The sequence below is a fragment of the Pan troglodytes genome, chromosome 13 (genome assembly GCF_028858775.2).
Source record: "Pan troglodytes isolate AG18354 chromosome 13, NHGRI_mPanTro3-v2.0_pri, whole genome shotgun sequence".
NCBI lineage: Eukaryota > Metazoa > Chordata > Mammalia > Primates > Hominidae > Pan > Pan troglodytes.
In genome coordinates, this window is record NC_072411.2 from 133,894,431 (window position 1) to 133,919,362 (window position 24,932).

Here is a 24,932-nt window from a genome sequence, read left to right on the forward strand (position 1 = left end):
TTTTGTTTTGTTTTGTTTTGTTTTTTGAGATGGAGTCTCACTCTGTCGCCCAGGCTGGAGTGCAGTGGCGCAATCTTGGCTCACTGCAACCTCCCCCTCCTGGGTTCAAGCGATTCTCCTGCCTCAGCCTCCTGAGTATGTGGGACTACAGGCGCAGGCCACCACACCTGGCTAATTTTTTGTATTTTTAGTAGAGACGAGGTTTCATCGTGTTAGCCAGGATGGTCTCCATCTCCTGACCTCGTGATCTGCCCGCCTTGGCCTCCCAGAGTGCTGGGATTACAGGCATGAGCCACCACGCCCAGCTAATTTTGTATTTTTAGTGGAGACGGGGTTTCTCCATGTTGGTCAGGCTGGTCTCAAACTCCTGACCTCAGGTAATCCGCCCGCCTTGGCCTCCCAAAGTGCTGGGATTGCAGGTGTGAGCCACTATGCCCGACATTTATTTTATTTTTTGAAACAGAATCTTGCTCTGCTGCCCAGGCTGGAGTGCAGTGGCACAATCTCGGCTCACTGCAACCTCCACCTCCTGGGTTCAAGTGATTCTCCTGCCTAAATCTCCCAAGTAGCTGGAATTACAGGTGCCAGCCACCAGACCCAGCTAATTTTTGTATTTTTAGTAGAGGTGGGGTTTCACCACGTTGGCCAGGTTTGTCTCAAACTCCTGGCTTCAAGTGATACTCCTGCCTCGGCTTCCCCAAGTGCTGGGATGACAGGTGTGAGGGTAATTTTTTTTTTTTTTTTTTTTTTTTTTTTTTTTAGACAGAGTTTTGCTCTTATTGCCCAGGCTGGAGTGCAATGGTGCGATCTCTGCTCACCGCAACCTCCACCTCTCGGGTTCAAATGATTCTCCAGCCCCAGCCTCCCAAGTAGCTGGGATTACACAGACGTGCCACCACGCCCAGCTAATTTTTTTTATATTTAGTAGAGACAGGGTTTCACCATGTTGGTCAGGCTGGTCTCGAACTCCTGACCTCAAATGATCCACCTGCCTCCACCTCCCAAAGTGCTGGGATTACAGGCATGAGCCACCATGCCCAGCCAAGGGTGATTCTTTATAAATGTATTCAATAACTAGATCCAGTAGTGAGCCTGATAACTATGACTTTTTTTTTTTTTTTTTTTGAGACATGGTCTCACTCTGTTACCCAGGCTAGAGTGCAATGACGTGATCATAGCTCACTGCAGTCTTGACCTCCCAAATTCAAGCAATTCTCCCACCTCAGCCTCCCAAGTAGCTGGGACTACAGACGCATGCCATCATGCCCAGCTAGTTTTGTTTTTTTTTTGTAGAGATGAGTTCTCACTATGTTGCCCAGGCTGGTCTCAAACTCCTGGACTCAAGCAAATCCTCCCACCTCAACTTCCCAAAGTGCTGGGATTACAGTCGTGAGCCACTGTGCCAGGCATTACCATGATTTCAAAATCATGATGAACATGAAGACATCCAAAATATCTTCCACAACTGTGGTGTGATAAGAAAATACCTCGGCAGGGCGTGGTGGCTCACGCCTGTAATCCCAGCACTTTGGGAGGTCGAGGTGGGCGGATCATGAGGTCAGGAGATCCAGACCAGCCTGGCCAATATGGTGAAACCCTGTCTCTACTAAAAATACAAAAATTGGCTGGGCATGGTGGCACGCGCCTGTAATCCCAGCTGAGGCAGGAGAATCGCTTGAACTCGGGAGGCAGAGGTTGCAGTGAGCCGAGATCACGCCACTGCACTCCAGCCTGGCGACACAGCAAGACTCCATATCAAAAAATAAATAAATAAATAAGAAGGCCAGGCGCAGTGGCTCACGCCTGTAATCCCAGCACGTTGGGAGGCTGAGGCAGGCGGATGACAAAGTCGGGAAATTGAGACCATCCTGGCTAACGCAGTGAAACCCCATCTCTACTAAAAATACAAAAAATTGAGCCAGGTATGGTGGCTCATGCCTGTAATCCCAGCACTTTGGGAGGCCGAGGTGGGCAGATCACGAGGTCAGGAGTTTCGAGACCAGCCTGACCAACATGGTGAAACCCCATCTCTACTAAAAATACAAAAATTAGCCGGGCCTGGTGGTGTGCACCTGTAATCCCAGCTACTCGGGAGGCTGAGGCAGGAGAATCACTTGAACCCGGGAGGCGGAGATTGCAGTGAGCCAAGATCATGCCATTGCACTCCAGCCTGGGCAACAGAGCAAGACTCAGTCTCAAAAAAAAAAAACAAAAACAAAAACAAAAAATTAGCCAGCTGTGGTGGCGGGCGCCTGTAGTCCCAGCTACTCAGGAGGCTGAGGCAGGAGAATGGCGTGAATCAGGGAGGCTGAGCTTGCAGTGAGCCAAGATCGTGCCACTGCACTCCAGCCTGGGCAACAGAGCAAGACTCCGTCTCAAAAAAAAAAAAAAAGAAGAAGAAAATACCTGTGCTTTCTTTCTTTTTCCTTTCTTTCTTTTTCTTTCTTTTTTTTTTTTTTTTTTTTTGAGACAGAGTTTCACTCTTGTTGCCCAGGCTGGAGTGCAATGGCGCAATCTTGGCTCAGTGCAACGGTGCAATCTTGGCTCAGTGCAACCTCCGCCTCCCTGGTTCAAGCGATTCTCTTGCCTCAGCCTCCCGAGTAGCTGGGATTACAGGCACTTGCCACCACGCCCAGATAATTTTTGTATTTTTTTAGTAGAGACGGGGTTTCAGTATGTTGGCCAGGATGGTCTCAAACTCCTAACCTCGTGATCTGCCTGCCTCGGCCTCCCAAAGTGCTGGGATTACAGGCGTGAGCCACCGTGCCTGGCTTATTACCTGTGCTTTCTGTAGGTGACAAAGTCCCAGGAACTGCCTCTACTACTGTGGTGTGCTGCTTACATACACATGGAAAGAAATGCTAGATGTCAACGAGAGATTAGTACAACTCCACGGTGTCACTTTTTCCCATCCTAAATTCACGGAATCCTTAACTGTAGACTAAGAATCTAAGGAGCGCAGGTCCGAAGGGGCCTCAACCTGGGAGGAAAGGCTGAATTTCTGGACACCTCCACGAGCCAGAGTTGGATTCTGCTGTCATTCAAAGTTGGTGTGGGAGCCGGGCGTGGTGGCTCACGCCTGTAATCTCAGCACTTTGGCAGGCCGAGGCGGGTGGATCACCTGAGGTCAGGAGTTTGAGACCAGCTTGAGCAACATGGTGAAACCTCCATCTGTACTAAAAATACAAAAATTAGCTGGCGTGGTGGCGGGTGCCCGTAATCCCAGCTACTTGGGAGGCTGAGGCAGGAGAATCGCTTGAACCCAGGAGGCGGAGGTTGCAGTGAGCTGAAACCGCACCATTGCACTCCAGCCTGGGCAACAAGAGTGAAACTCCGTCTCAAAAAAAAAAAAAAGTTACTGTGGGAGACCTGGAAGGCAGAGTGGGGGCCAGGGATAGGAGGACAGCCTGGGCACGGTGGAGCTGCCACCAGGGACACTCTGCCCTGGCTGGAAGCTGGCCTGGAGTGTGCATGGATAGATGCTCCGCCTGTCGCCTCCAGGCCCTCCAGTGACAACAGCAGTGCGTGGCTGGTCTGGCTGGGAGGACTGTCAGGGCTCCCCTCTTCTCACGTCCCCAGCTCTCTCCCAGGCACCCCAGCTCCTTTCACTTCAGAGGAGCCCGTGATTCTCTGGAAACCAGAAGGTACCCCAGGGCCCCGCTTCCACCCTCCAGAGGGTGGTTCACGTCACCTTGACAACGAGCCAGCAACAAGGAAATGGGGTGAAGTGCATCCCCTCTGCCCTGTTCCACCTTTGCAGGAGCCTTGAGTCTAAACCTAAAAATAGCCCAGGTGCTCTGTGTTGCCTAGACAATTCCATCTTATGTCTGGGGTCAGGGCACCTTTTTTCCCGTTTGTGTATTTGGTTTGTTTTTCCACTTTGTGTTACAATTTTTTCTTTTTTTTTTTTGAGACAGAGTCTCGCTCTGTTGCCTAGGCTGAAGTGCAGTGGTGCGATCTTGGCTCACTGCAACCTCTGCCTCCCGGGTTCAAGCAATTCTCCTGCCTCAGCCTCCCGAGTAGGTAGGATTACAGGTGTGTGCCACCAGGCCCAGCTAACTTTTGTATTTTTAGTGGATATGGGATTTCGTCATGTTGGCCAGACTGGTCTCAAACTCCTGGACTCAAGTGATCCACCTGCCTTGGCCTCCCAAAATGCTGGGATTACAGGCGTGAGCCACTGCACCCTACCAAAAATTTAAAAAAATACATGAAAGTATAAAAAAATAGGCCAGGCGCTGTGGCTCACACCTGTAATCCCAGCACTTTGGGAGGCTGAGGCGGGCGGATCACAAGGTCAGGAGTTTGACACCAGCCTGGCAATATGGTGAAACCCCATCTCTACTAAAAATACAAAAATTACCTGGGCATGGTGGTGGGAGCCTGTAGTCCCAGCTACTTGGGAGGCTGAGGTAGGAGAATCCTTGAACCCTAGAGGCAGAGGTTGCAGTGAGCCGAGATAGTGCCCCTGTACTCCGGCCTCGGTGACAGAGCAGTACTCTGTCTCAAAAAAAAAAAAAAAAAGTAAAATATACTCCCATTACCTCCTCGCCCAGATTCTACAATTCTCAACCTTTCACCACAGTGGTTTTCTCTGTCCCTTTTCAGCATAATTATTAGTTGTGCCATCTTTTCCCTCAGAAGTCCTGGTTTGAACAACTTAATGCAATCTCTGGCCCTAGACTGAATGCTGCCCTGGAGGAAAAAAAAAATGCTATTAAGGACATATTTGGGTCAATTGATAAAACTGGAATATAGGCCAGGTGTGGTGGCTCACGCCTGTAATTCCAGCACTTTGGGAGGCCGAAGCAGGTGGATCACCTGAGGTCAGGAGTTTGAGACTAGCATGGCCAATATGGCAAAACCCCATCTCTACTAAAAATACATAAAAGTAGTTGGGCGTGGTGGCATATGCCTGTAATCCCAGCTACTAGGGGGGCTGAGGCAGGAGGATCGCTTGAACCTGGGAGGCGGAGGTTGCAGTGAGCTATCACGCCACTGCACTCCAGCCTGGGCAACAGAGCGAGACTCCGTCTCAAAAAAAAAAAAGAAAAAAACTGGAATATAAACAGTGGAGCAGATACAACTCTTATCAAAGTTAAATATATTGAAGTTGATTTTTTTTTTCAAGATGGAGACTCACTCTTGTCGCCCAGGCTGGAGTGCAATGGCGTGATCTCGGCTCACTGCAACCTCTGCCTCCCTGGTTCAAGTGATTCTCCTGCCTCAGCCTCCCGAGTAGCTGGGGTTACAGGCATCCACCAGCACGACCAGCTAATGTTGTATTTAATTAGCCCAGCTAATTTGTATTTTTAGTAGAGATGGGGTTTCACCATATTGGCCAGGCTGGTTTAGAACTCCTGACCTCAAGTGATCCACCCGCCTCAGCCTCCCAAAGTGCTAGGATTATAAGCGTGAGCCACTGTGCCCGTCCAAAGTTGATTTTCTTTAAAATGTGGTTATACAAGGCAGTTTCCTTGTTCTTAGAAAATACACACAGATCAGCCGGGCGCAGTGGTTCATGCTTGTAATCCCAGCACTTTAGGAGGCCGAGGCTGGCGGATCACGAGGTCAGGAGTTCGAGACTAGCCTGACCAACATTGTGAAACCCTGTCTCTGTATAAAAATTAGCTGGGCGTGGTGGCACGTGCCTGTAATCACAGCTACTCAGGAGGCTGAGGCAGGAGAATTGCTTGAACCTGGGAGTCAGAGGTTGCAGTGAGCCTAGATTGCGCCACTATACTCCAGCCTGGGCGACAGAGCAAGACTCCGTCTCAAAAAAAAATAAAAGAAAAAGAAAATACACACAGATTCGCCAGGCGCGGTGGCTCACACCTGTAATCCCAGCACTTTGGGAGGCTGAGGAGGGTGGATCACCTGAGGTCAGGATTTCGAGACCAGCCTGGCCAACATGGTGAAACCCCGCCCCTACTAAAAATACAAAAAATTAGCTGTGCGTGGTGGCGCTTGCCTGTAATCCCAGCTACTTGGGAGGCTGAGGCAGGAGAATCACTTGAATCCGGGAGGTGGAGGTTGCAGTGAGCGGAGATAGGGCCACTGCACTCCAGCCTGGGCGACGAGCGAAACTCTGTCTGAAAAGAAAAAAAAAGAAAAAATTTGCCCAAGAAAATACATTAACAATGAGAAGCATTAGTTCAAACAATAAATTCTATGGCCACCCTACCTAAACTCTAGAAAGTCTAAAATGTCCAACGCAGACTTAACCAGAAAGCTGGCCCTAGTATTCTGGGCTTCTGGGTTTCAAGGTCTCACATGTCAGGGGCCTATCCCATGCATTTGCATCCATCTGAAAGGAAACGGAGAATATTCGTGAAACCAGGCAGCTGTTACAGAGCAAGGGCTTCAGACAGAGCCCTGGGGCAGGAGCGGTGAGGGGCAGAGGCAGCTGGACAGCTCCTGCCTCCAGGAGGCTGCTCTTGGGCAAGTGGGCATTTGTGGGCCACCATGATGGCACGGGGCTCTGTAGCCCCAAGGCTAGCACTTGTGGGCTGGCCTACAGCAATCCCCTGCCTGGGCATCTCTGCACATAGCTGGCAGGATGCTGCTGTCCACTGGAATGATCCAGAACGAGAGCTCTCAGCTTTCATAAAGGTCTAGGCGTCCCTGAGATTTGCAAGGTCCAAGATTGTGTCTTTTCTTATTCAAGGCTGAGTTGGAATTTAACATATCTCTCCTAATCACCTGATGTCTCTGCATCAATTAGCGTGCACCCTCCCCCTGCAAACTTCCCTCGGAAAGGAAATGAAAACCATATGCATGATAACAATATCCCTGGCTAACAGTTAAGGGCATTTGTGTGCCTCACTTAATCCTCCCAAGAACCCAAGGAAGTGAGTTTAGGAAATGTTAACTAAGACCACTAAGATAGAAAGGGGTGGAGTTGAGTTTCCAGCACAGCAAGACAGGAGTAGGGAGGGTGGAGCAGGCAGGTGCATGGGGAACCGCCCCGCCTGGAGGACATGGGAGCCCAGAGGTCAAAAAGCCTACTCTGGAAAGGAGACGCAGGTAGGGTACCTCACAGCATTTGCAAATCTCCATGACCCTTGTGTCGGGTTCTGAGCATGGATTTAAGAACCAAGGTTCAAACCCCAGTTTAGCTGATCACTAGCTGGGTGACCTTGGGCAAGCTTCTTTTTTATTTTTATTTTTATTTTTTATTTTTTGTGAGACGGAGTCTCCTCCTGTCACCCAAGCTGGAGTGCATTGGTGAACTCGGCTCACTGCAACCTCCGCCTCCTGGGTTCAAGCGATTCTCCTGCCCCAGCCTCCCAAGTAGCTGGGATTACAAGCGCCCGCCACCACCCCCAGCTAATTTTTTGTATCTTTAGTAGAGACGGGGTTTCACCATGTTGGCCAGGCTGGTCTCGAACTCCTGACCACGTGATCGGCCAGCCTCAGTCTCCCAAAGTGCTGGGATTACAGGCGTGAGCCACCGTGCCCGGCGGACAAACTTCTTAACCTCTCTGTACCTCAGTTTTCTCCTCTCTAAAACAAGGATAATAATAATGCCTTATGGAGTGGCTGTGAGAATGAATGAATTACACACACAGAATCGACGGCTTAGCTTTCATTTTACTCCTATATAGGTGCCAACATTTCTCAAAGAAAAAAAAATGGGCCGGGTGCGGTGGCTCACACCCATAATCCCAGCACTTTGAGAGGTTGAGGTGGGCAGATCACTTGAGGCCAGGAGTTTGAGACAAGCCTGGCCCACATGGTGAAACCACATCTCTAGTAAAAATACAAAAATTGGCCGGACGCGGTGGCTCACATCTGTAATCCCAGCACTTTGGGAGGCCAAGGTGGGCGGATCACGAGGTCAGGAGTTCGAGACCAGCCTGACCAATATGGTGAAACCCCCATCTCTACTAATAATACAAAAATTAGCTGGGCGTGGTGGCATGCGCCTGTAGTCCCAGCTACTCGGGAGTCTGAGGCAGAAGAATTGCTTGAACCCGGGAGGCGGAGGTTGCAGTGAGCCGAGATCGCACCACTGCACTCCAGCCTGGGGACAGAGCAAGATTCCAACTCAAAAAAAAAAAAAAAAAAGGCAAAAATTAGCCGGGTATGGCGCACACCTGTAATCCCTGCTACTAGGGAAGGCTGAGGCAGAAGAATCGCTTGAACCCAGGAGGCAGAGGTTGCAGTGAGCTGAGATTGTGCCACCGCACTCCAGCCTGGGTGACAGAGCCAGACTCTGTCTCAAACAAACAAACAAAAAATCTGTTTAGCATGTACTATCATTGCTCTTTAAAAAAGTATTAAAAATAAAAAAGGTTAGCCAGGCGTGGTGGCTCTCAACACTTTGGGAAGCCAAGGCAGGAACACTGCTTGAGCCCAGAAGTTTGAGACCAGCCTGGGCAACGTATTGAGACCGTGCCTCTATCAAAAAAACAAAACTAAACTAAACTAGCCAGGCATGATAGCACACACCTGTAGTCCTAGCTACTCAGGAGTCTGAGGCCGGAGGATCGCTTGAGCCCAGGAGTCCTGTGATTGGACCACTGTGCTCCAGCCTGGGGGACAGAGCAAGACCTTGTATATAAAATAAATAAATAATAAAAAGTGGTTACCAGACAGCACCTGGTGCTGTAGTATGGGCTGGCCCACCCCTTGGCTTGCTCCTGATGGATACTGCTGTCACTACAGGCAAGATGGGCAGGGTCTGGGGACATCATCATGCTACAGGTGCAAAGTCCCCAGAGTATGTGATCTCAGTGGAAGAAAGGGGGCAAAGAGCCCTCAGTGAGTGCCTCTGCTGCCTCGTCAAGCCCACATTTCTCAACCTACCCACAAAACCAGTTTCCCCAGGTCCTTGCAAGATGGTTTCTACCTATTGGGTGTGCCTCCCCTATATGGCTGTGGGACAAAAGCCGTCTGTCAAGAATTGAAAAATGGGAATAAAGGCTGGGCGCGGTGGCTCACACCAGTAATCCCAGCACTTTGGGAGGCCGAGGCGGGCAGATCACCTGAGGTCAGGAGTTTGAGACCAGCCTGGCCAACATAGTGAAATCCCGTCTCTACTAAAAATCCAAAAATTAGCCTGGCATGGTGGCAGGCACCTACAATCCCAGCTACTCAGGAGGCTGAGGCAGGAGAATGGCTTGAACCTGGGAGGCGGAGGTTGCAGTGAGCCGGGATCACACCATTGCGCACTCCAGCCTGGGGGACAGAGACTCCGTCTCAAAAAAAAAAAAAGAGGGAGAATAAATGCTGAAGGTACATGGGGAATCATACTCTTCTACTTTTTTGTATGTTGAAAATTTACATACATTTTTAAAATGTGCCAGGCACAGTGGCTCACGCCTGTAATCCCAGCACTTTGGGAGGACGGGGTGGGCAGATCACTTGAGCTCAGGAGTTCAAGACCAGCTTGGGCAACATGGTGAAAACCAGTATCTACAAAAAATAAAAAAACTCACCGGGCGTGGTGGTGCGTAGTCCCAGCTACTCAGAAGATCACTTGAGCCCAGGAGGTTGATGCTGCAGTGAGCCACTACACTCCACTTTTATCCCAGCACTTTGGGAGGCCGAGGCGGGCAGATCACCAGGTCAGGAGATTGAGACTATCCTGGCTAACAAGGTGAAACTCCATCTCTACTAAAAAATACAAAAATTAGCCGGGCGTGGTGGAGAGTGCCTGTAGTCCCAGCTACTTGGGAGGCTGAGGCAGGAGAATGGTGTGAACTGGGGAGGCAGAGCTTGCAGTGAGCTGAGATTGCACCACTGCACTTCAGCCTAGGCAACAGAGCGAGACTCCATCTCAAAAGAAAAGAAAAGAAAAGAAAAGAAAGTGATTTGCTCAGGTCACACAGCCAGCAAGGGGGAGAGCTTAGGCAGTCCAACTCCAACGCCATACAGAGCACACTGCTTCTCACACCAAGGCCAAACACCAAATCACTCATTCACATCACACATACAAATACCTCCTCTCTAGAGTCTTTTGAAGCATATCCATACGGTGGAATATTAGTCAGCTATAAAAAGGAATGATACATGCTACAACATGGATGAACTTTAAAATATTACGCTAAGTGAAAGACGCCAGACACAAAGACCACATATTGAATGATTCCATGTATATGAAATGTCCAGAATAGAAAACTCCATAAAGACAAAAGGAGATTAGTGGTTGCCAAGAGCTGGGAGGGAGGCGGGCAGATGAAGAGTGACTACTAATGAATACGGGTTTTGCTTTGGGGTAATGAAAATGTTCTGGAATTAGTGATGATGGTTTTTCAGCTTTATAAATACAGTGAAAACAGCTGAGTTATACATTTTTCTTTTTCTTTTTTTTTTTTGAGACGGAGTCTCGCTCTATCGCCAGCCTGGAGTGCAATGGTGGGATCTCAGCTCACTGCAACCTCCGCCTCCTGGGTTCAAGCAATTCTCCTGCCTCAGCCTCCCGAGTACTGGGATTATAGGCGCCCGCCACCACGCCTAGCTAATTTTTTGTATTTTTGGTAGAGACGGGGTTTCACTGTGTTGGCCAGGCTGGTCTCAAACTTCTGATTTCAGGTGATCCACCCACCTCAGCCTCCCAAAGTGCTGGGTGTGAGCCACTGCGCCCGGCCTCATGAAGTCTTATTAATAGGAGTCAGGGACCTGTTAAGATTGAGTCTCTCACCAAGCAAGACAAGGACCTACCACTTATCAGTATTGCTGAGTGTTGGAGTCCCCACCTTGTTAAAGTTTTTTTGTTTCTTTGTTTTTGAGACAAGGTCTCACTCTTTTACCCAGGATGGAGTGCATTGGTGCAATCTCCAGATTCAAGTGATTCTCCTGCCTCAGCCTCCTGAGTAGCTGGGATTACAGGCACGCACCACCACACCAGGCAAATTTTTGTATTTTTAGTAGAGATGGGGTTTTGTCATGTTTTCCAGGCTGGTCTGAACTCCTGGCCTCAAGTGATCCACCTGCCTTGCCCTCCCAAAGTACTGGGATTACAGGCATAGAGCCACCATACCACTCTGCCTTGTTAAAGTTTTTTGTTTGTTTGTTGAGATGGAGTCTCACTCTGTCGCCCAGACTGGAATGCAGTGGTGCGATCTTGGCTCACTGCAACCTCCGCCTCCCACGTTCAAGCCATTCTCCTGCCTCAGCCTCTCCTGAGAGTAGCTGGGATTACAGGCGGCGCACCACCATGCCCACTAATTTTTTGTATTTTTTTAGTAGAGATGGGGTTTCACCATGTTGGCCAGAGTGGTCTCGAACTCTTGACCTCAAGTGATCCACCCGTCTCGGTCTCCCAAAGTATTGGGATAACAGTCGTGAGCCACTGCGCCCGGCCACCTTGTTAAAGTTTTAAAAAGAGAAATAAGGATGGACACAATTAAAAGATCATATAGACCTTAAGGACTTGGAAACTGAGGTTGCAAGTCAGACACCTCAACTTGGATGATGGATCTCTGCTCCGCTATTAGTTTATGAATTTGGGCAAGGCTAATAACCTTAAAATCTCAGCTGCTTCAGGTATCAATGACGAATGATCCCTGCCCTCTGCCTTCTACCTTGACCCCATTCTGACCTGCAAAAATGCCGTTCCTCATAATCCTCAAATGAGCTGCGGAAACCTGACAGGCAATTGTGACCTGCGAATGTGCTACTGACTACTGAGACCCTGTAGGAAAAAATAAAGGGAGGGAGGAATACGGATACTTTTCCTTCCAACCCCATGACCTGATCACAAGAGTTATGTGCATTCTGGATCCCAAGTCACCAGATAACTAACATTCTAACCTTTGAACGTGGTCCCTCAACTGGCCGGGACCTAGCTCTCCCCAGAGACCGTGAGAAACTGGCAGTTGACCGGCTCCTCTGAGCCTGCTGAGTTTTTTTCTATTTGCCCAACCACAGCTCTGCCGGAGAAGCAAAAACTGCTCCAGTATGTATGTAAACCATGAACCAAACTTCCTAATGCACGGAAGAGCGCTGGCAGGAACCATGCCACTGAATCAGACAGTGGCTGTACTGGAAGGTGGAAAAGACTATTCGTCCTTTCGCGTCCTTTAAGTACTTCTGTACTTATCTCTGTGTGTCAGTTCTTCCACGTGCACCTGGTTATGAAAGTTAATGCACTTAAAACAGGGCCTGGCATACTGCAAACGGAAGGTGAACACTATCATTCTTTCTTTCAAAAATTTCTACTGGCCGGGCGCGGTGGCTCACACCTGTAATCTCAGCACTTTTGGAGGCTGAGGCTGGCGGATCACGAGGTCAATATATCGAGACCATCCTGGCCAACATGGTGAAACCCCTTCTCTACTAAAAATACAAAAATTAACTGGGCGTGGTGGTGGGCGCCTGTAGTCCCAGCTCATAGGGAGACTGACGCAGAATTGCTTGAAAGCGGGAGGCGGAAGTTGCAGTGAGCTGAGATCGCGCCACTGCACTCCAGCCTGGGCAACGACAGCGAAACTCCGTCTCAAAAACAAACTTCTACCAAGAACTTGTATTAGTTTTATGGCTAAGGTTTGCTTTTAAACATTTTCTTGATCATTGTTTTACAGGAACATCTCTTTAATGGAAAATTTTAAACTTATTTTTGCCTCCCCCAAATCCATAACCCCAATTTGAAGTAGAAAGTTGCAAACTATGGGGATGAATTTGCGGAAGGGTATGTCTTTTCTTTTTCTATGAACAACTCAGAATCACATCTCAAAAGGTGTACGCACTTTCAAGAACGCTTCATCCGCCCGCTTTAAGCACGCGCACCGACGAAAGAGTTTGGGGAGCGAGCGCCTCGGGCTTCCCCGGAGGCGAGTTTTCACCCCCGCCAGAGGAAGAGGGCCCAGCTGCGCCATTAGCGCGTGCGAGGGAAAATGGAGGCTCCTGGTCCCCCCCGCGCACCGGCGCCTGCGCCCTGGGCGCCCACCCCGGCCCGCGAGGCGGCCACGGCCGGAGAGAGAGGGCAAGGGAACCAGTGCCGTGTCGTGCCCCACCCTGCGCCCGAGCGCAGTGCCGGCGAGCCCGGCTCCGGCCCTTGAGAGTCCGCTCCAGGCCGCTCCACACCACGAGCCGCTCCGCAAGTTTGCAGCGCTCCGTGCTTTCCCTCCAGCCCTTTGTGTTCTAGCGCGCGTCGGAAGGAACGCAGGAACGCGCGCCGTGCTGTGCGCCTGCGCAAGGGTTCAGGCGGTGCGCCAAGCCTGGAGTCAAGAGTGGGCGAGGCTCTCGGCCGCTCCGCCCCGGCCCGCCTTCGCTCCGCCCCTCGCCCGCCATTTCGTGCTCCGCCCCTCGCCCGCCATTTCGTGCTCCGCCGCGTCTCCCGCGTCTGGTGCGCGGCTTCCGCGTGATGGACGCCCGGAAGCCGGCACAACAAATGCCCAAGCGCCAGGGCTTCGCTGTCTGCAGGTCCTTCCGCTGCCCGCGGAGCGAAGATGGCGCCTAGAGCTTGCAGCGTTGCCCAAATATGGGGGGAATTAGGCGCCTCTACCTCCTCAAGAAGGGTCTGCCGGCTGACCTCGGGGGTGTGCACGTCCTTCTGTGTGCAGAACCCTGGGGCGTGCGCCTTTCTGTATATGCACAACCTCGGAAGTGTGCGCATACCCTTGCTTACACTCCCTAGCACGCACACCCAAACTCTGGCATGCACGAACCCGCGGGTTTCCATGTTTTCGTATGTGCACGACCTCGAGGATGTACTTGGACCCGAGAATGTCCGCATTTGTGTCTGCACAGGTCCGGGTGTGCACGGACACGTGCATTCAGGAATGTAGTGGTTCACAGGAGCCGCTGTTTGCGCGGCCCGGGGATGTACGTGGACCCTCGAGTGCTAGCCCCGCCTTCGCTGTCTGTGGCCCGCGAACACGATCTTGTTTCCGGCCTGTTTTGGATTCATTTGCACTTGCCCAGTTTACATGCAAAGCATAATCTGCCGACCACCCCAAGCAATTTTTAACCTTTCCTTCGTTCTTTCTTCACTGATTTTTTGGCTCCTGCCCTGGACCCAACTTTGCGCTTGGGCGCACACGGTGATAGTGACGCAGAGCATGAAGCCAGTGGGAGAAACGCCTAGAAATAGGCAGTTAGGACAACCTGAGACCACTGTGAAGGAGGCGCTTGGCTTGTCAATGACAGGGGAAGCGGCCTGGAGGAAGCCGTGAGCCGAGACCAGGGCATGGGGTAGAGGGAATAGGGTAATGGGCCCAGGACTGTTTGGGGAGGCATTCAGTCTCATTTGAGAGGATGGTGGGTGGAAGCAGAGGAGGCAGGTCATGGAGAGGAGAGTGTGTGGGGAAGGGACCTGTTGGTGAGGCTCGGGGGGCAGAAGACTTGGGCAGGCGTCTGAAGTGAGAGCTCGCATGGACTGGCCTCCCTAGGGAGCAGTGGGGAGAAGCAGCTGGGGCCTGGGGGTAGAGCCCGTGTGCCCACTGTTGACACCTTCACGGGCCACTGCTCCTCGTGGCTTCTGTATGGAGCACAGGCCTCTTTCCGGGAGAGGGACTCGGACTGCAGGCTCCAGCCCTGCACTGCCATGAAAGGCCTGGGCAGGTTGTCTGCATAAGAACAGTACCTCTGGTGGTGGAAATGGAGGGAGACGCCACGGCACAGAGGACCTGTCCCAGACACGCGGGATGGCAAGCATCAGAGCTGGAGTGACTGCCGAGGTCCCCTGGTGAGGCCCTCCTTGTCTCTCCCTCAGCAGCCTAGTCCCCTCTGATTTATTTTTTTTTTTTTCTTTTTTGAGACGGAGTCTCTGTCGCCCAGGCTGGAGTGCAGTTGGCACCGTGTAGGCTCACTGCAACCTCTGTCTGCTGGGTTCAGGCACTCCTGACCTCAGATGATCCACCCGCCTCGGCCTTCCAGAGTGCTTGGGATTACAGATGTGAGCCACCGCGCCCGGCCCGTCCTCTGTTTATGGTTACGGGTACTCTCCAGTCATGCTCACGGAAAACCTCTCCCTGGAGGTGTCTGCGTTTGCATTGAGAATCCCTCTCCACGAGGTCCCCAATGTGTCTGTCCCCAGCTCATTGGAACATGTCTCATGAGGGAGCAGGGGCCACTTCGCACACTTTGCAGGACAGCCTTTTTGCTGTAGGCCAGATCTTTTTTCTTTTTCCTTTTTTTGGAGACAGAGTCTTGTTCTCTTGCCCAGGCTGGAGTGCAGGTAGTATGATCTCAGCTCACTGCAACCTCCACCACCTGGGTTCAAGCAATTCTCATGCCTCAGCCTCCTGAGCAACTGGGATTATAGGCATGTATCACCACACCTGGCTAATTTTTGTATTTTTAGTAGAGCTGGGGTTTCACTATGTTGGCCAGGCTGGTCTCGAACTCCTGGCCTCAAGTGAACCACCCACCTCAGCCTCCCAAAGTGCTGGGATTACAGGCACTAGCCAATGCACCCGTCCTAGGCCAGATTTTTTTTTTTTTTTTAATCTGAAATGAAGGTTTTTTTTCAGTCACCCAGAAGACACTTTTTTGTTTTTGCGAGAGAGTCTTTATTGCCCAGGCTGGAGTGCAGAGGTGCAATTTCGGGATTACAGGCACATGCTACCACGCCTGCCTAGTTTTTTGTATTTTTAGTAGAGGCGGGGTTTTCTTGGCCAGGCTGGTCTCGAACTCCTGACCTCAGATGATACTCCCGCTTCAGCCTCCCAAAGTGCTAGGATTACAGGCGTGTTCCACCGCGCCCAGCCTAGACCAGATCTGTTTTATCTGAAACGGAAATGAAGGCTTTTTTTCTGTCACCCAAAAGATACTTTCTGAGCACATGGTCTGTTAAGCCTCTGTCTGGACTAGAGATAGAGCTGTGGAGCAGTTCCTGCCTCTAAGGAACTTACAGGCCCAAGTCCCAGGACATGAGGGTCCAGAAGCAGACAAACAGCTTCTTTCCACTGAACCTGGACCTGCCTTCACCCTCCCCACCCAGCCCCGTGCATCTTGAATTAAAACAGAGAAGCTGGGGATTGGATGGCGGCAGGCCCTTCTCCCCACCAAGAGAGTGGCCCTGCCAGGCACTGCCTTCCTCTTTCCCAGGCCTGGGCATTGCCCCCAGCCCCTGCTTCTGGGAGTAACGGGGAGTTGACTGCACTCTGGGACACCAGTTGGGACCCTCCTCAGAAGGGGATGGGGACAGTCCTCAGTGCAGGGCAGTCTGCGGGGGAGGCCATGGTGGGGCTATCCCACTGACCTCCCTCAGCACCATATCTGGATAGCCGTGCCACCCTGGGAGGTGGGGTGAGGGGGCCAGTGTCTAGCCGTCTAGCTGTTGTTCCCGTGACACTCAGGCCTCAGGGCAGGTTGTGCCACTTTCATCCACCAGCAGGGCCAAGGCCTGGAGCCCTCAGGGCACCAGTTCTGAGATCTGCTCTAAACAAGGCCTGCATCCTTCAAAGTTGGTGAGGTGGTCTCTTCTCCTGTAGAACAGGCAGGTTTCCTACTTTCCCCAAAGGCCCCAGGACCTGGGTGATGTCCTTCTCCGTCAACGGTCCTCTCCTTCAGCACAAGGCTCCAGAGGCAGCTCCCCATCCCACCCCACTCCTGAGCAGGCGGCCGGAGCTGCCCCCTCTGAATGCCACGCTGGGCAAGGGGTCCGTGCCTGGGAAACACCTGGTGGGGAATGCTCTGGCCTCAAGAATAAACAACAGGGATCTAGATGATGCCACCGTCCTCAGCCTCTGACCTCCAAAGGAGCCACATTCAAGAGAAGGGAGGTTCCTCCACAAATGAGACAGCAGAAGAATAAATGCCACCCTGTGCCTGCCGACTTCCTGCAGAGGTCTGTGGGCTCGTGTAAATAATTGAATGGAAAACTTCAGAAGGAAGGCAGCCCACGGGAGCCTGGCCTTGCCCGCCAGAAAGCAGGTTATAAAATGTTTCCCATGTAAGTGGTGGCTGGGGGTAGTCAGGAGGCCTAGTTACAACCCTGAGAAGTAAGGCTGCCCTGGGCTCCCAGGGGAAACACTGGGCTGGGTGGGTGGGTGCTCTTCAGGGAGTAGATCCCTCCCGGCCACCCCCAGCTCCTAGTCTCTTGGGTGTGGTAGCTCCAAGATCTCAAAGCCCAATCGCCGAGCCCGGTGGTTTCTGATGTGTCCTACCCTCCCTCCTGCTGCACATGCAGCTTGCATTGCTGGGGAGTAAGGGGAGATGATTTCCGGCCAGCACAGGCAAAGCCAGGCAGGGTGTCCCCTGAGGCGGCGCAGCAGGAGGACCACCAAGTGTGGCCCATACGCCCGGCATCCGGCCCTCTCCCTGCCTTGTCCTCAGCTGAGGCCTGAGGTGAATCGTAGGCTGGGCCGATTCCCCACCCCTGGCCTCAGGGCGGTTCCTCCTGGGTCCAACTGCCCCAGCCCAGGCCATCTGGGAGGCAGGCTGGGCGGGGAGAGAGGGAGGGAGGACGTGTGTGAGCCACTGCCCAGCCCCCGAGGCACAAACATTTCCTTATGTGGTGGCTCTGAGTGCCCGGGTGACACCCTAGAGGCTGCTGGGGAGGGCCAGGGCCGGACACACCCTGGGTGATCGCAGAAGCAGAGCCCCTGCCCAACAGGATCTTGGCCTCATCTTGTGGAGGAAAGGACCCCCACCCGGCTCTTTGTCCCCTGGAGTGGCCCACAATCCCCTAGGAGGAAGTGGTCACTGCTTCTCTACGGGATGTTTCCCCAAATTCCCCCGTGTTTGCAAGAGAAACTGTGAGATTAGAGGTACAGCAGAGACCCCAGCCCCGGGACAGGAAGGGGTGAAGGGTGGGCTGGCAGGCCCCTAGCCTCAGGGTGCGCCTCCCGCACTGCCCCCCACTCAGCACCAGGCACGGCGCTACTCCCTTTGTTTCCGGCAGGCTTTGGGAGCTATATTTGGCTGTGGGGGGATAACAGGGTGACTCATGGGAGGGACGGCCCGGGGTGGGAAGTGGAGGAGCTGTGTCTCTGGAAATGCGGCTCCCTCTGTTCCCAGGCCTGCCGCAGGTGCTAGCCCTCCGTGAGCGCTGAAAGCAAAACAGCCAACAACGCCAGGGCTCCCGCCTGTAATCTCAGCACTTTGGGAGGCCGAGGGGGGCAGATTGCTTGAGCCCAGGAGTTTGAGACCAACCTGGCCAGCACAGTGAGACGCCGTCTCTACAGAAAAAAATTAGCCAGGTATGACGGTGCACGCCTGTGGTCCCAGCTACTCTGGATGCTGAGCAGGAGAATCACCTGAGCCTAGAAGTTCAAGGCTGGAGAGAGCCGAGATCACGCCACTACACTCCAGCCTGGGCAACAAAATAAGACCCTATCTCAAAAAAAAAAGGAAGAAAGAGAAAAGAAAAAGAAACTGGGCAGACCCAGCATAGCTGCCTCCCACAGCAACGCAAGGCTCCATGGTCCCTGCACTCGCTCTCGGGGTGTAGGACATTGACCTCAGGGGGCACCCCAGCTGTCCAGAGTCTGGTTAGCACACCCCAGCCCTGATCCCCTGGGATGTCTACTCAGACCCCCGAACTGCCCTAGCTTCTCAGGCCAGTGTCATTTCTCCAAGGTGGCAGCCTTTAAAGCAGATTTAAATGTCTGACAGGGCGTGTTCCCCATGGGATATGTATTTTATTGTTGTTTTATGGCTTTTTTTTTTTCTTGAGACAGAGTCTCACTCTGTCGCTCAGGCTGAAGTGCAGTGGAGCAATATCGGCTCACTGCAACCTCTGCCTCCTGGGTTCAAGCGATTGTCCTGCCTCAGCTTCCCAAGTAGCTGGGATTATAAGCACCTGCCACCATACCTGGAGAATTTGTTTTGTTTTGTTTTGTTTTTTGAGACACACCTGGCTAATTTTTGTTTTTGTTGTTGTTTGTTTTTTTTTTGAGACAGAGTTTCCCTCTTGTTGCCCAGGCTGGAGTGCAACGGTGCAATCTCGGCTCACCGCAACCTCCGCTTCCCAGGTTCAAGCGATTCTCCTGCCTCAGCCTCCCAAGTAGCTGGGATTACAGGCACGTGCCACCACACCCAGCTAATTTTGTATTTTTAGTAGAGATGGGGTTTCTCCATGTTGGTCAGGCTGGTCTCGACCACCTGACTTCAGGTGATCCGCGCCTCGGCCTCCCAAAGTGCTGAGATTACAGGCATGAGCCACTGCGCCCGGCATTTTTGTATTTTTAGTAGAAATGGGGTTTCGCCATGTTGGCTGGGCTGGTCTCGAACTCCTGACCTCAGGTGATCTGCCTGCCTTGGCCTCCCAAAGTGTTGGGATTACAGGCATGAGCCACCGTGCCTGGCCAGGATATTTTTTAAATGGGGCTCCAGTAAGAAATGTGCTCATTCCAGTGCATCTTGAATTGGTCTGATTTCAGGGAGTATATAGGTTGAGGCTGACTCCGAAAGTTAACCCTGGTCCAGGAGGCCTTGGCATGCCAGCACCGCCAGCACCACCCCCACCGGGCTGAGGGGACGAGCCTGCTGGGCCTGGCTGCCAGCTGGCCCTGCGACTCCCATCTTTTCTCCCACAGCCCCTTGATGCTCGGCTCCCCGGGGTCCGTCCTTGGTCCCTCAGTCAAGGGACATCCATCTCTAAATTGCCTTCCTCCCTTGGTCAAGAGACATGCATCTCTAAAGTGCCTTCCTCCCAGCGACTACCCTTACCACCTGACACTGGGAAAGTCACCTCCTGCCTCAGAGCTCCCATTGGCCCCAGCCCAACTTGCCCCATCCTGATTCAGTGGGAATGGGTAGGATTCAAGCCCCCCAGTTCGAGACCCAGTCTTCTGTGGTACACTAGGATCCCAGAGCTGAAGTAGAGAATCTGGTTAATACATCAGTGCACAGACTCTTCAGTTTTAAGATTCTCTTTCCATACTGGGGGAGGTCTCAGGAATCTGTAGAAGGTAGATGGGGAAATGGACACTCAGAAGCATCAGACACTTCACAATCCAGATGCTGATAAAATGGCCAAACCTTGGTGTTCAAAGGGATCTTAGTGGTCATCTCATTCAACCCAACTACCCAAAGCAGAAATCTCTTCTACTGCTTCCTTGATTGCTTCCAGCAGTGGGGAACTCACTGTCTTGGTATGGTTTTGTTTTGTTTCTTGTTTTTGAGATAGTCTCTCTTTGTCACCTAGGCTGGATTGCGGTGGCATGATCATGGCTCACTGCAGCCTCGACTTCCTGGGCTTGAGCGATCCTACCTTCTCAATCCACTCCCCTTCAAAGTAGCTGGGACTATAGGTGTGTGCCACCATGCCCCACTTATTTCTGTATTTTTAGCAGAGGCAGGGTTTTGCCATGTTGCCCAGGCCAGTCTTGAACTCCTAGGCTCAAGTGATCCTTCTGCCTTGGCCTCCCAAAGTGCTGGGATTACGGGTGCGAGCCACCACGCCCGGCGGGTGTGTTCTGTCTTATACTTAAAGGAATTAAAATTTTCCTCCTTCAGCGTCTGTCCTCGTGGTCCTTGTTCTGTGTGTTCTGTGAAAGCAGAGTTACAGGGTGGTTTGCTACCCGCTGCATCCCACCACCTCATACAAAGCTGGGATGTAGTGATGTTCAATGGATATGCTGCCGGAATGATGGATGAAGCAATACTGAGTGTTAGCCATGGTGCTGCCTTGCAGTCATCTACTCTAGGCTATACAGCACCAGCTTTTTGTACCATCTCACATATGACAGACAGGGTTTCCAGAACATTCCTCATCCTTCCCACGCCTCTACCACATGCAGGTTGCAGAGTTCTTTTGAGCAGTGGGCCCTCTGCAGTGAACTCAGTTTTCCAGGACTGTCCTGAATGGCACAGAAGTGGAGTGGGGCATGCCACCCCTCGGGGTGCACTCCATGCTGCTGTCCGCACAACCTGCCCTGCAAGGGCTTATTTCAGCATCACGCCATAGGTGCATCTCTCTGAGCCCCAGGCTGGTCCTTGGTGCAGCAGAGATGCAACTTTAACTTCCAGAGTTTTAGCAAAGCATGGGGCTCCTTGCTTTGTATGGCAATGGTACCACACCTTGGAAGAGCGCAGCCCCAGGCCCTCCTAGGTGGAACCTGTTCAAGGGGCCAACAGTCTCGTTGTGGGGCAAGAAGATGCCAGAGTGTGCCCCTTGCTTGGTTTCCTCAGTGAGCAAGACCTGGCATTGGGGGTCTCCCAGTCCCCAAGCTGAGAGACCCATAACCAGGTCATCAGCAGTTGTCTGACTGTGGGTGGAGGAGCCCCTGGGCCCCAGGGCTTCCAGGCACTGTGGCTCAGCTTTGCCGGCCCACAGAGCCACATAGGCATGAGGTAGTTGTGAACACACAGTTCTGGGTTAATAAGTGTTTGCTGACTGACTCCCGAGGGCTAGGAGGTGGGGAACTGCCACAGGCTGGTGGCTGGCAGACTTCATATGGCACCTGGGACGCTGGGGGGTCCTGGTCCCCTCTGCCGTGAGGGGTCAGGTCAAACTCATGCCTCTCACCCCAGCCCACAGGTTGCAGGTCTTTTTTTTTTTTTGAGATGGAGTTTCACTCTTGTTGCCCAGGCTGGAGTGCAGTGGTGCGATCTTGGCTCACTGCAACCTCCGCCTCCCGGGTTCAAGCGATTCTCCTGCCTGAGCCTCCTAAGTAGCTGGAATTACAGGTGCCCGCCACCACGCCCGGCTAATGTTTGTAGTTTTAGTAGAGACGGGGTTTCACCATGTTGGCCAGGCTGGTCTTGAACTCCTGACCTCAGGTGATCCACCTGCCTTGGCTTTCCAAAGTGCTGGGATTACAGGCGTGAGCCACCACGCCCGGCCACACAGGTTGCAGATCTGATGAAGGGCAGGGAGGAGGCTCTGGCTAAGACCAGGCTGGATCTGAACTTGTAGTCCAAAGGCAGAAGGAGTGAGATCCAGACTATCCCAGGAAGGAACTGGGGCCTCTGGAAAACCAGAGAGGTTTTCCTCCCCTGAAGGGGTTTTGTGGCAACGTCCCTCAACAGGCCACCTGGTGGCCACAGAGGCTCAGGCAGGGTTGGGTGGGGGGGAATGGGAGGGGATGGGGTGGGTCAGGGCCATTGCTCCCTGCTGAGTCCCACTGGGGATCATTGTGACAGAGAGGAAACCCCTGTTGGTGCAGGGAAGCCAAAGGAAGATAAAATTTGCCCCACCCTGAAAAGGAAAGGAAGACTCCGGAGAGAGGCCCCAGAGGGGGAGGCGTTACTGCCCAAAGGCTCCCAAGACCTGTCAGGTCAGCAGACACCAGCTGTGTCCCAGCAGAAGGTGGCCGGCTGAGCCCAGCTCCAGGAGGACACCAGCTCGGCTCCCATGCCACAAGGGCTGGTCGGGCCTGAGAAAGCGCCTGCCCAGATGTGCCAAGGAGAGTTGGCCCCACACCCAGACCTGCACTGCTGACTCCAAGCAGAGGCTGCGCCCACCTCACCCTCCTTCCTGCAGGAAGTGTGGCTTTGCAGCAGTGGCTGGTCTGAGGAACTGCCTCCTAGGCCAAGCCCTCTGGCTACTTCCCCAGGCCTCAGGGATCCCCCTGGAACACACCTGCAGTCCCGTCCAAGGCAGGCTGTGTACTCTGAAAGAGCCCTGGGGTTCCAGGACAGAGCCCGCCGGCGCTCACTGGCTAGAGAGCCTGGGGCAGGTCACTCTGCCAGCCGGCCCCCAGTGCTCAGTCCCAGCTCTGCCAGCCAGCATGTAATTTTTCTGCCTGTGAGAGCGTGAGCCACCTGAGCCGGCTGAGCTGAGTGGGCAGGACCAGAGGTCAGGACCAGAGCCTGGGTGCAAAATGCAAACATGGCCCCATATGCAAATCACTCAGTTGTTTGTTCCTTCTCTCCTGACAAGGGCCAGCCACACCCAGATGCCGAAAAGAGCGCGCATGGCCTGGTCCCTGGGTGTCCTCAAGAGAGGAGTGGGCTGGGCACCCGATGGAGCACAGCAGCGCTAACCTCTGGGGCAGGACCCAGCTGAGCAGACGGCCCTTTCTCTTCGGAGCCGCGAGCCCTCGGTCCCTGCCCGAGGGATTTCATAGCATTCTGCCTTTCCTGAAATCACTCCTGTCCCAAGTGGAGTCATGCCACAGACCATCAGTGATGTCTATTTCCCCAGGCTCAGGGCAGACTTTCAGTCTGGGGCTGAGGTGGCCCTGTGTGTCTAGGGGCTGATGTGGGCAGACCTTTGAGGAGCTGGCTGGGAACCCCTCCCCCGCCTTCATAACAGGGACCACTGCAGGGTGGTAAGCCAGGCCCACATAGCTCTTTTTTTTTGCCCAGCTAATTTTTTGTATTTTTAGTAGAGACGGGGTTTAATCATGTTGGCCAGGATGGTCTTGAACTCCTGACCTCAGGTGATCCACCCACCTAGGCCCCCTAAAGTGCAGGGATTACAGCCATGAGCCACTGCACCCGGCCATCCACATAGCTCTTTCTTGCCTAAAAGATCCTGGGCCAGGAGGGAACTAAGCTTGGGACCCTGCCTCAAAGGATGCTGGGCAGGGTGACGCCAGCACTGGGTGGGTAGCAGTCCCCTGAGGCTGCGGGTGGCAGACAGCTGGGCCACGGGGGCCCTGGGGAGTCCCAGATGTTGTCTCTTTCAGCTCACTGCTTCTCCGAATGTGACGGGGAGACTGGGGAGGCCACAAGGAGGAGCCGAGGGGCCCCCACGGGGGTTTACTGAGGAGCAGACAGTGCGGGCAGTGGGCCATCTGTCCCAGGGCTGGGCCAGGGAGGGGCTTCCCAGTATCAGCAGGCAGGGCCGCCCTCAGGCCCAGCTCCCCCAGGAGTGCATGGCAGGGGCAGCTGGCTCAGGGCTGAATGGAATGAGATGGGTCCAGAGCACCCCCTGCACACAGTGAGGCTCAGGTGAACCTGGGAATGATCACGGAGAGGCACGGGAGAAACAGGAGGCCTGAAAGGGAGGGGCCTGGCCTGAGGGCAGATCTGGAGGGAGGGCCCACCCGCAAGCTGCTTCCCTCCGGCCTGCTGGAGGCGCCAAAATCACCCTAGCCCGGGCCCCACCCGACAGTCTGAAAGCCCTTTCTCTTTCCATACTGGGGGAGGTATGAAAGCCCTGGGCAGGGACCGACGTTCTGATTTCACGGCAGACCTTGTTTTCCACCAAATCAATGAGCCCTGGTTCTGGAGGGTCCTTGAAATCTCCCCTAAGAGCTTGGTCAGAGCCTCGGAGGAAGGAGGCGTGGGGGGAGGAGACTCAGATCTGGGAGGCCGGGTCTAGAAGGTCCGGCCCATCCTTGGGACCCTAGAACCTGGTCCCTGAAAGGCATGGCCCCTCCTGAGGCACTGACTCTGGGGACTGAAGCCCCCGCAGAGCTCTCACTTCCAAGGCCCCCCAACCCTGGGCCACTGGGGAATCCCTGCTCCCTCCCCTTCCCCACCCATCCTCTTAGGCTCCTTCTCCTCCCATCCCCCAGGGAAAAGAGGGCCCGCCCCCCACGCCAGGGCATCCCACTTCCTGCCTCTCACCGGCAAACAGCTCCCAATCCCAGTCCTCAGTGAGGAAACAGAGGTGTGTCTGACCCCTCCCAGCCAGGCTCCACCACAGTGCTGGCCCTTGACTCCATTTGTCCTTCCTGTTGGCTTCCTCCAGGTCGGTCTTGTGTTCACACGGGGTACTCTAGCCCACCTCCCTCCTGCTTCCCTGACTTCACAGCCTCCATATATATGTGTGTGTGTATATATATATATATATATATATATTTTTTTTTTTTTTTTTTTTTCCTTCTCCTTCCAGATGGAGTTTTGCTCTGTTGCCTAGGCTGGAGTGCGGTGGCAAGATCTCGGCTCACTGCAACCTCCTCTTCCTGGGTTCAAGCGATTCTCCTGCCTCAGCCTCCAAGTAGCTGGGATTACAGGCGCCCACCACCATGCCCGGCTAATTTTTTGATATTTTTAGTAGAGATGGGTTTATGGGTTTCCCGAGTTTCACCGTGTTGGCCAGGCTGGTCCCAAACTCCTGACCTCAAGTGATCCGCCCGCCTCGGCCTCCCAAAGTGCTGAGATTACAGGCGTGAGCCACCAAGCCCGGCCCTGCAGCC

At 53.3% G+C, this 24,932-nt stretch overlaps 1 long non-coding RNA gene across 1 annotated transcript; it reads right to left on the reverse strand.

The window, feature by feature from the left end:
- Positions 1-5,971: 5,971 nt before the first annotated feature.
- LOC107973738 (uncharacterized) lies at positions 5,972-12,882 on the reverse strand. Its single transcript, XR_001716130.3, has 3 exons — positions 12,696-12,882; positions 6,185-6,307; positions 5,972-6,092 (listed from the first exon to the last, which is right to left on the reverse strand). It is a non-coding gene; the product is annotated as an uncharacterized LOC107973738 (long non-coding RNA).
- Between the last annotated feature and the right edge of the window lie 12,050 nt (positions 12,883-24,932).